General features: G+C 38.8%; 1 pseudogene; it reads left to right on the top strand.

Moving 5' to 3' along the window:
- The first annotated feature begins 1,888 nt into the window (after positions 1 to 1,888).
- Positions 1,889 to 2,332, top strand: LOC147464951 (antifungal protein ginkbilobin-like protein pseudogene; annotated as a pseudogene).
- The last annotated feature ends 4,775 nt before the right edge of the window (positions 2,333 to 7,107 follow it).

Genomic DNA, 7,107 nt, shown 5'->3' on the forward strand with positions numbered 1-7,107 from the left:
GAAAAAAGAGTTGCAACACCTTTGGCCTAGGATTAATTTAAAAATCTCATGATTACATGAATTTTTTTGTGATTATCATGTGCTATTATCATATTCACATAATTACACTTTATGTGATCACATTGAAGCTGATGAATGATGAGTTCATAACCCACCAAAAGCCCATCGGTCTATTATTTTTTAATGGTGGGTACATTGGGATATGGCAAAAGCCCACCAATAGGCCTGCAAAGATATGGTAGGACTACTAATTTGGGTGTATTTTGCAAGTTAATAGGAAGGCCACGTGAATAGTTAACGTGATCACGTGTTTTTAAAAGTGATCACTTAACATTGTTAACATGTTCACATGTTGTGATCACGTTAATGAAATACCTCCCTTTGACGACCTTAGTCTGCAAGATGAGCAACGCTTGCTTGACCATCTAAACTACCAAACATGTCTTTCACTCTCTAGCCTCTCTCTCTGAGGCAGGAAGGGAGGGTGGGGTCACTGACCTTTTTCCTCTCCTTCAAATCACAACATCATCACATTGACACAATAAGTTTTGATGCTTGCACAAAGATAAATATCCTCCTACATTGACAACACACAAAAGAATCGCACTAGGATTATGTATACATGCACTTCACCTAGCTTGCTCACCAGCTGGCATATCTCCTCCCTTTTCTTCCTTGATTACCAATGCATCTACGTAGATTCCCTCTAATAAACTTAATCCAAAAATGTTCAGACATAGGTGGTTTGTTTACTTCAGAATCACTTATATGATAACGTGTTTTACAACAATTTACACTTATTTTTTTGTTTTGTGGCCATAGTTATAATAATGTATACTAACTGCACCTTATGGACCTCAAAAGAAAAAGTTATCTTGCTAAAATTAAATTCAAATGAAAAATACTTTGTAGAATTGTATCTTCTGAGGCTCAAAAAGATAGATATCAAATTGTGCATTTAATCATAGGAGCTCATAATATGATAAACTTTGCTTAAGGCTAATTTGAGAATGTTACATCTCTCATACAAGCATAGTCAAATTAGTGGCAATGAAAGAGTTGAGATGCAATGGCAGTGACTTTTATCTTGTATCTTGTCAAATAGATAGAAAAGCTTTCAAAGCTAATTTTTGAAGGCTTCGACGCCCTTTCGAGGCACTTTTATCCTTTAGTGAAGTGCAAAAATATTTTTACCGTTCAAAAGAAGGATAGAATATTGAAAAATCTTGAAGTAACCTTTCTAATTTTTGCCTAAATATAGCTTAATGAAGGATAGTAAAAATCTTAAAGTAAACTTTCTAATTTTTGCCTAAATATAGCAAAAAGGAGATAAGTCTTTCTTTCTTTACCTTTTCTTGTGGTTGGAGTTTCCACTATGTATGTTACTTGTCTTGGAAGCCATTTAGGAGATAACTGTCGCTTGTTTGTGCTTTGGTTTATTCCGGTAGGGAATTTGCCATAATTTTGTCGTATTGTGTAGAGGGCTAGAGGGGAATGGGGAGCACACGCAAACGTGATGTGATGAAAGAGGACTTTAGTTTGACGAGGACATAGCGCGGTATTAAAGAATAATTCCGCGTAGATTGAGAAGGTAGAACTAGGTGGGAACTTTTCCATTCAACAGTTTCCATTTGAGGGAAGGTGAATATAGTCATACTGCATTGGGTGGATTGCATGCGTGGCGAGACAAGCGCTACACAAGTGGCACGGGTGCAGGAGACAACCGGCCCATGCGGGAAAATAGCTACCTGCAGGGTGGTCGCCAGGGGCTCCTATAAATTAGCGAGTAGAATTAGCAGAGGCTAGGTAACAAGGGCAGCGGAATTGGGCCGATCAGTAAAAAGAGTGCGTGCTTTAATTACTTGCAGTAGTAACACCAGTGATCAAAATGAAGAGTGGAGCCACCCTTCGTGCCGCTGCTTTCCGGCCTGCAGCTGTACCTCTGCTTGTTACGGTATTATTCTGCTGTATGCAGCCATGCATCTATAGAGTAGCAGGAGATAGCAGTAGTGGGTTAGTGGTAAGCGCGACGTGCGATCCACATGGCATGATTCCGCAGGGCAGCCGCTTCTGGGGCAACCTGGGCTCGCTCCTGTCGCTGCTGGTGGAGAACACCCCCTACACGCCCTCCCTCTCGTTCAAGACACGCTTTGGCGGCGGCAGGGCCCCTGCCTTTGGCGAGGCCCACTGCCAATCCTCATGCTCGCCCGCCTCCTGCCACACCTGCCTGCAGAAGCTGTCGAACGACATCTGGCGCATCTGCAACAGCGCCCTCGGCGCCAACGTCGAGTACCCCGACTGCGGCATCCGCTATGAGTGTTACTATTTTTAATCTGCCCCACTCCTCAATGTAATAATTACGTAAAGAGTCGTTAAGCTTATACGTCGATCCATGGCACGCTCATAAGGATACAATTCATGCGCACTCTTTAATACTCTATGTAGATCCTCTATTGTACTTCAACTTCTAGAATGTAATTAATAATGGCTCTGTAATCCCATCCCATGATTAATGTTTTGCGTACTATGAAAAAAGTATTTGCTAAGGATATTGTTGACGTTCATATGAAGTTCTAAAACATCAGGACACATCAATGCTCATTTTTTTATGGCATTGCAGTACAAATCTCTTCCCAGAAATTCTCAGGTTCTCAGCTAATAGCAATGCTAATACAAAGATAAGGCTAGCTTGCGATTGATGGGCAAACATACAAACTAGAGGAGGAAAACCTACAAGGAGAATTTTTAAGTTCTTTGGCAGTACTATGCGTGTTTACACAAATCAATGCCATATCATGTATTTGTTGAGGGTGTGAGACATCTCTTGCACTCTAATCGGCCATATGAACAAGTCATCCTCTTTTAAAAAGTCAAACCCCTTTGTCAAATCAAAGTCATGGAAAATTTCCTAAATCATCTCCTTAGACTCATACGTCTAGACACCAAGCTATTTGGGGATATCATCTATGCTCTATGCACAAGAATGCTTTGTTCGCTTTATACTATAAGTTCTATGATGTATATCTCTTTCATGATGGCAATACATGCTTGCTTCTTCCATTAGAAATACTAGTCAGTAGGCACATGTGTGTACACGTGTGTGTGTGTGTGTGTGTGTGTGTGTGTGTGTGTGTGTGTGTGTGTGTGTGTGTGTTTTTGTTTGTTTGTTTTCACTATCTCGCCCACAATGGCTTCGACCCACTCAGATGCAAGAGAGAGATATGTGGGGAAAATAGTTGCTTGAATCATTTTTCCCTTTATATATAGTATAGATATCACTTTATTTGTGTTAATAAATATTGAAGTATTCATTAGTATCCGAAGGACATGAATGGCCCAATAGAGGCATTCACTATACATAAAACTGTTATATCATGTGTATTCGAGGGTATTTATGAAATTGTTTTATTTTTTAATTTATTGCATGTCTTGTATGAACTTTAAAGTACCATTTTTCTTCGGAACAATGAACCACCAATTAGAGTATGGTGCACATGATGGCTCCAAAATACTCATCTGTATCTTTTCATTGCAAATCAATAAGCTTTGGCAAGCGAACTTTAAGAACTGGAATATGACCTAAGCTCCATGGCATGTGAGGAATAGTGAATATAACCATAGGCAAAACAACACTTCACCTGGCTCAAAATAAAAAGTTTTACCATGTTATTTGAGCATGCCTTCAAAGCATTTGATCTCATCTTCGTTGAGGAATCCATCGTCTCCAATCTTGAGTTGCTCCAATGACGTCTTCTTAGTAAACTTATGTCGATCCGGATTTTTGAGCATAGGCTGTCGAGAAGCTTCTTTGATCACCCCATCACTTCCTTATGGTAGAGGTGTATCCACTAGTCTTACTGTCTTTGCAACAATCTTATACTTCGACTCTATTTGTGCTTCAATTGCTCTATCCTAATTTTCTTTGATATGTATAAGTGCCTCGTATATATGCATCTCTTCATAAATGTCCATTGAGTGCACTTTAACAATATGAGTTCCACTTTGTAACCTATATTACCTAATCTCCTCAAGCTTTGACATAGTATCTACACTAGATACCACTTCAAGGATCTCTAAAATCACATCATATGGTTCAAGCACTTCACATCCCTGCAATTCACCTTGAATACTTGAAACATATTGTTTCTCTTACTAGGAGAATCATTGAATTTCCTGTAAGGCAGTGAACCTTTAGATGTTAATACCAAAAACCCTAAAGATATAGTTTCTCTTTGCAAGAACTTCTCCTCACCTGTACCGCCATAGTCATGCTTTATATTAACACCTAACACCGTGAGAAAATCTGGTGCAAACCTATTCTCTTTAAACTTCTTATGTATCTTTGATAAATGAACAATCACGTAAACTTTCTTTATTCCTGGCATGGTCAACACATACACTCATAAATTGAACAGATATTTTACCATCTCGACTCCGGATCCTTACATAGGCCAAGCCGTCATCTAACACCTTTGTTTCCGTCTGCACATACGATAAGTGGATAGGAGGAATGCTCCTGTTCAAAAAAGTTATGTTCATCACAAACATCCCCAATAGTTACCTTAACCTTTGCACATGCAACATATAAATCGTTTGGAAGCATACTGGCAGCTCATATCTGCCAATCGTGGTCCACATCAATAAAACACTTCCCCTTTTGGTACAAGCTCTTTGCCATAAGACTGATTTTTGAACTGCTATCTACAAGTGCTAAGACCGGCTCTTCAATGTCGCCAACCTTCATGACAGTTTCAGTTGTCACTCTTGCCCAATGAGTCCTTGAAAAATGACTCCTTGGTATAATTTCATTGTCTTCAGCAACGTCAAGCATGTAGAGAACTAGAAAATTGTATATTCTTAAATCATTTCTTTGAAGTTCAGGTACAATCGCGTTTGAAACCACCATAGGATTTGACTCTTCATCTTCAAGCTCTTCAAATTATTCTTCATAATCATCCAAAACTGCTTCAACGTGTCAAATCATCTGGATCTTAATTGACTCTAGATCTTGGTCACTCGGTATCTGCCACTTTCTTTTAATAATATTGATGAGCTCTTCGAAATTCACGCTTGGAAATTCCCAAAATATCACCCAATGTAAGCTCCACTTTACTATTACAAATGCGCTCTTCAAAACCCTTCTTTAAATTTGTAGCTTGTTCAATATCAAATTTCAGCTTATAAGAGGGTCCCCTATGCTTACCTTGCTTCTTCTCCTTTGGCTTCTCCTCCATAACCACTTCAAGAGCAAGTTTGGAAGTAGGTCCGTCTTCCCACTTACCGTTGGATCCCGTTGCTCCTTGCATTGACTTCATCCCTTTTTTAGGTTTTTTTAACCATAGCTTCATTAGCTTGAAACTTAGAAATAAATGCATATTACCAAAAGAGAAGCCACTAGATCAATCCACCCTGTGGTTTCTGAATGGAATTCCCTACTTGTTCTAATTTCCCCATAAGTTACCTTACCTGCTTCTGTTGTCCTCAAATCATAAGACCGTAATTTTTGTAAACCTGCAATCTATATGTAGTTGCTTCCACAAGAGAAAAATTATGTTGCATTTTTTCCACTAGATTTTTCACTCCGCCCCTACGAAAGGTCAAGCAAGGCATCTCATATGTTTCCCTTAGGTGAATCTTCTTATCTTTCCAAAGAACCACATTTTTTTATAGACTTCATCAAAATAATCATACTCCTTAACATATCTATGATCTTCACTATTGCACCACATACATCGATTATCCCAATTTTTACATAGAGGTTGTTGCTTGGGCTCTAAAGTATATCCCTTTGCAACTAACCCTCAAGTTTTATAGATTTTAAATTCAAATTTAACTCTTGATTAACTTTCACCAGTTCATCGAGAATTGTCTCCTTCACCTTGGGTACTACTAAGGATGATTTCTCCTTAGTTTCCTCTTCAATAGCATCCATAACATCGGCCACAATTAATTTGTCAACCCTCATTTGCCAATTCATGGTCATATTCACTGCTTCAAAAACTATCTTCTAATCAAATGTTAATCCCAATTCATCTATTGCATCCTCCAGCAATTGAACTAAACTCTTCTAAAGCCGCAGATCAGGAGTTTGAATAAACAATTCAACCTTCTGATCCTTCATTGAGCGTTGCTCTGATAACTAGTCAAACTTCTTCTCAAATTCCCATAGCAACTCTCGTACAAGTAAATTTTTATTCTTCTTCTGTACCCATTTCACAAAGCCTTGTCTAGTTGACCCTCTAACAATCTTCAAGAAAATATTCCTCTTGTAGTGGCTTTTTGAACTCTTGCCAATCAAATACATGAGTTGCTTGAATTTCTTTAATCCAAGTCCTAGTTCAAGCACCACAATTAAATGAAACCTGTTTATTGCATTATGGTCATCAATTCCATTATCTTCAATAGCTTGCTCTTAGGTGTTGTAGAATTTACTAATGTCTTGGCCTTGAAACCGCTGTGATTTGTCTATAACCATTTGTTGAGCTTTACAACTCCGCTCCTGTAGATTGTACTATTGTTGGGAAGCTTGTTGTTGTTGCATGTATATTGTTGCATGAATGTCTCCTATGATGTAGACATATTTCTCAAAAAATAATCCCACCCTGATTCGTTTTGCATTGGGTTCACCAAGTTCTAGAGGGATATGCGGTTTTGAAAGGCAAGTCTGGTCAGCGTTGGGCTGCTGGTTGTGGGAAAAGAGAGAGGGAAAAGATGCACCACCCCACACAATAGACTAATAACCTCTTTGAAATGCAAACAAAGCACAAGATCAATTGAATTTGATAATATTGATAAGAATCGATGCATGATTGCCAAGGGGGTGTCGTAAACAACATTGTTTACTCAATTAATTGTAGATTGAGGTATTTAAGCTCCCTTACAAACGTTAGGCCAAATCAATTTAGCATACACTGAAATTGAGCGTTCGTCGATGCTTGATGCTTAATGAATGTAAAGTGTTCTACAAAGATGAAGAAGAAGGTGATCGCAAAGCTGCTTTAATGCTCTCCACTATTGCACACTCTCCTTGCCTCCCAAGAGAGCTCTCCTTGATCAAGAGTGCCCTCCTCTTTCTCCTGATTTCTTCCTTGCTCTTCTTGCTCGTTC

The sequence above is a fragment of the Adiantum capillus-veneris genome, chromosome 1 (assembly GCF_014529385.1).
Source record: "Adiantum capillus-veneris isolate H3 chromosome 1, ASM1452938v2, whole genome shotgun sequence".
In the NCBI taxonomy this organism is placed as follows: Eukaryota; Viridiplantae; Streptophyta; class Polypodiopsida; order Polypodiales; family Pteridaceae; genus Adiantum; species Adiantum capillus-veneris.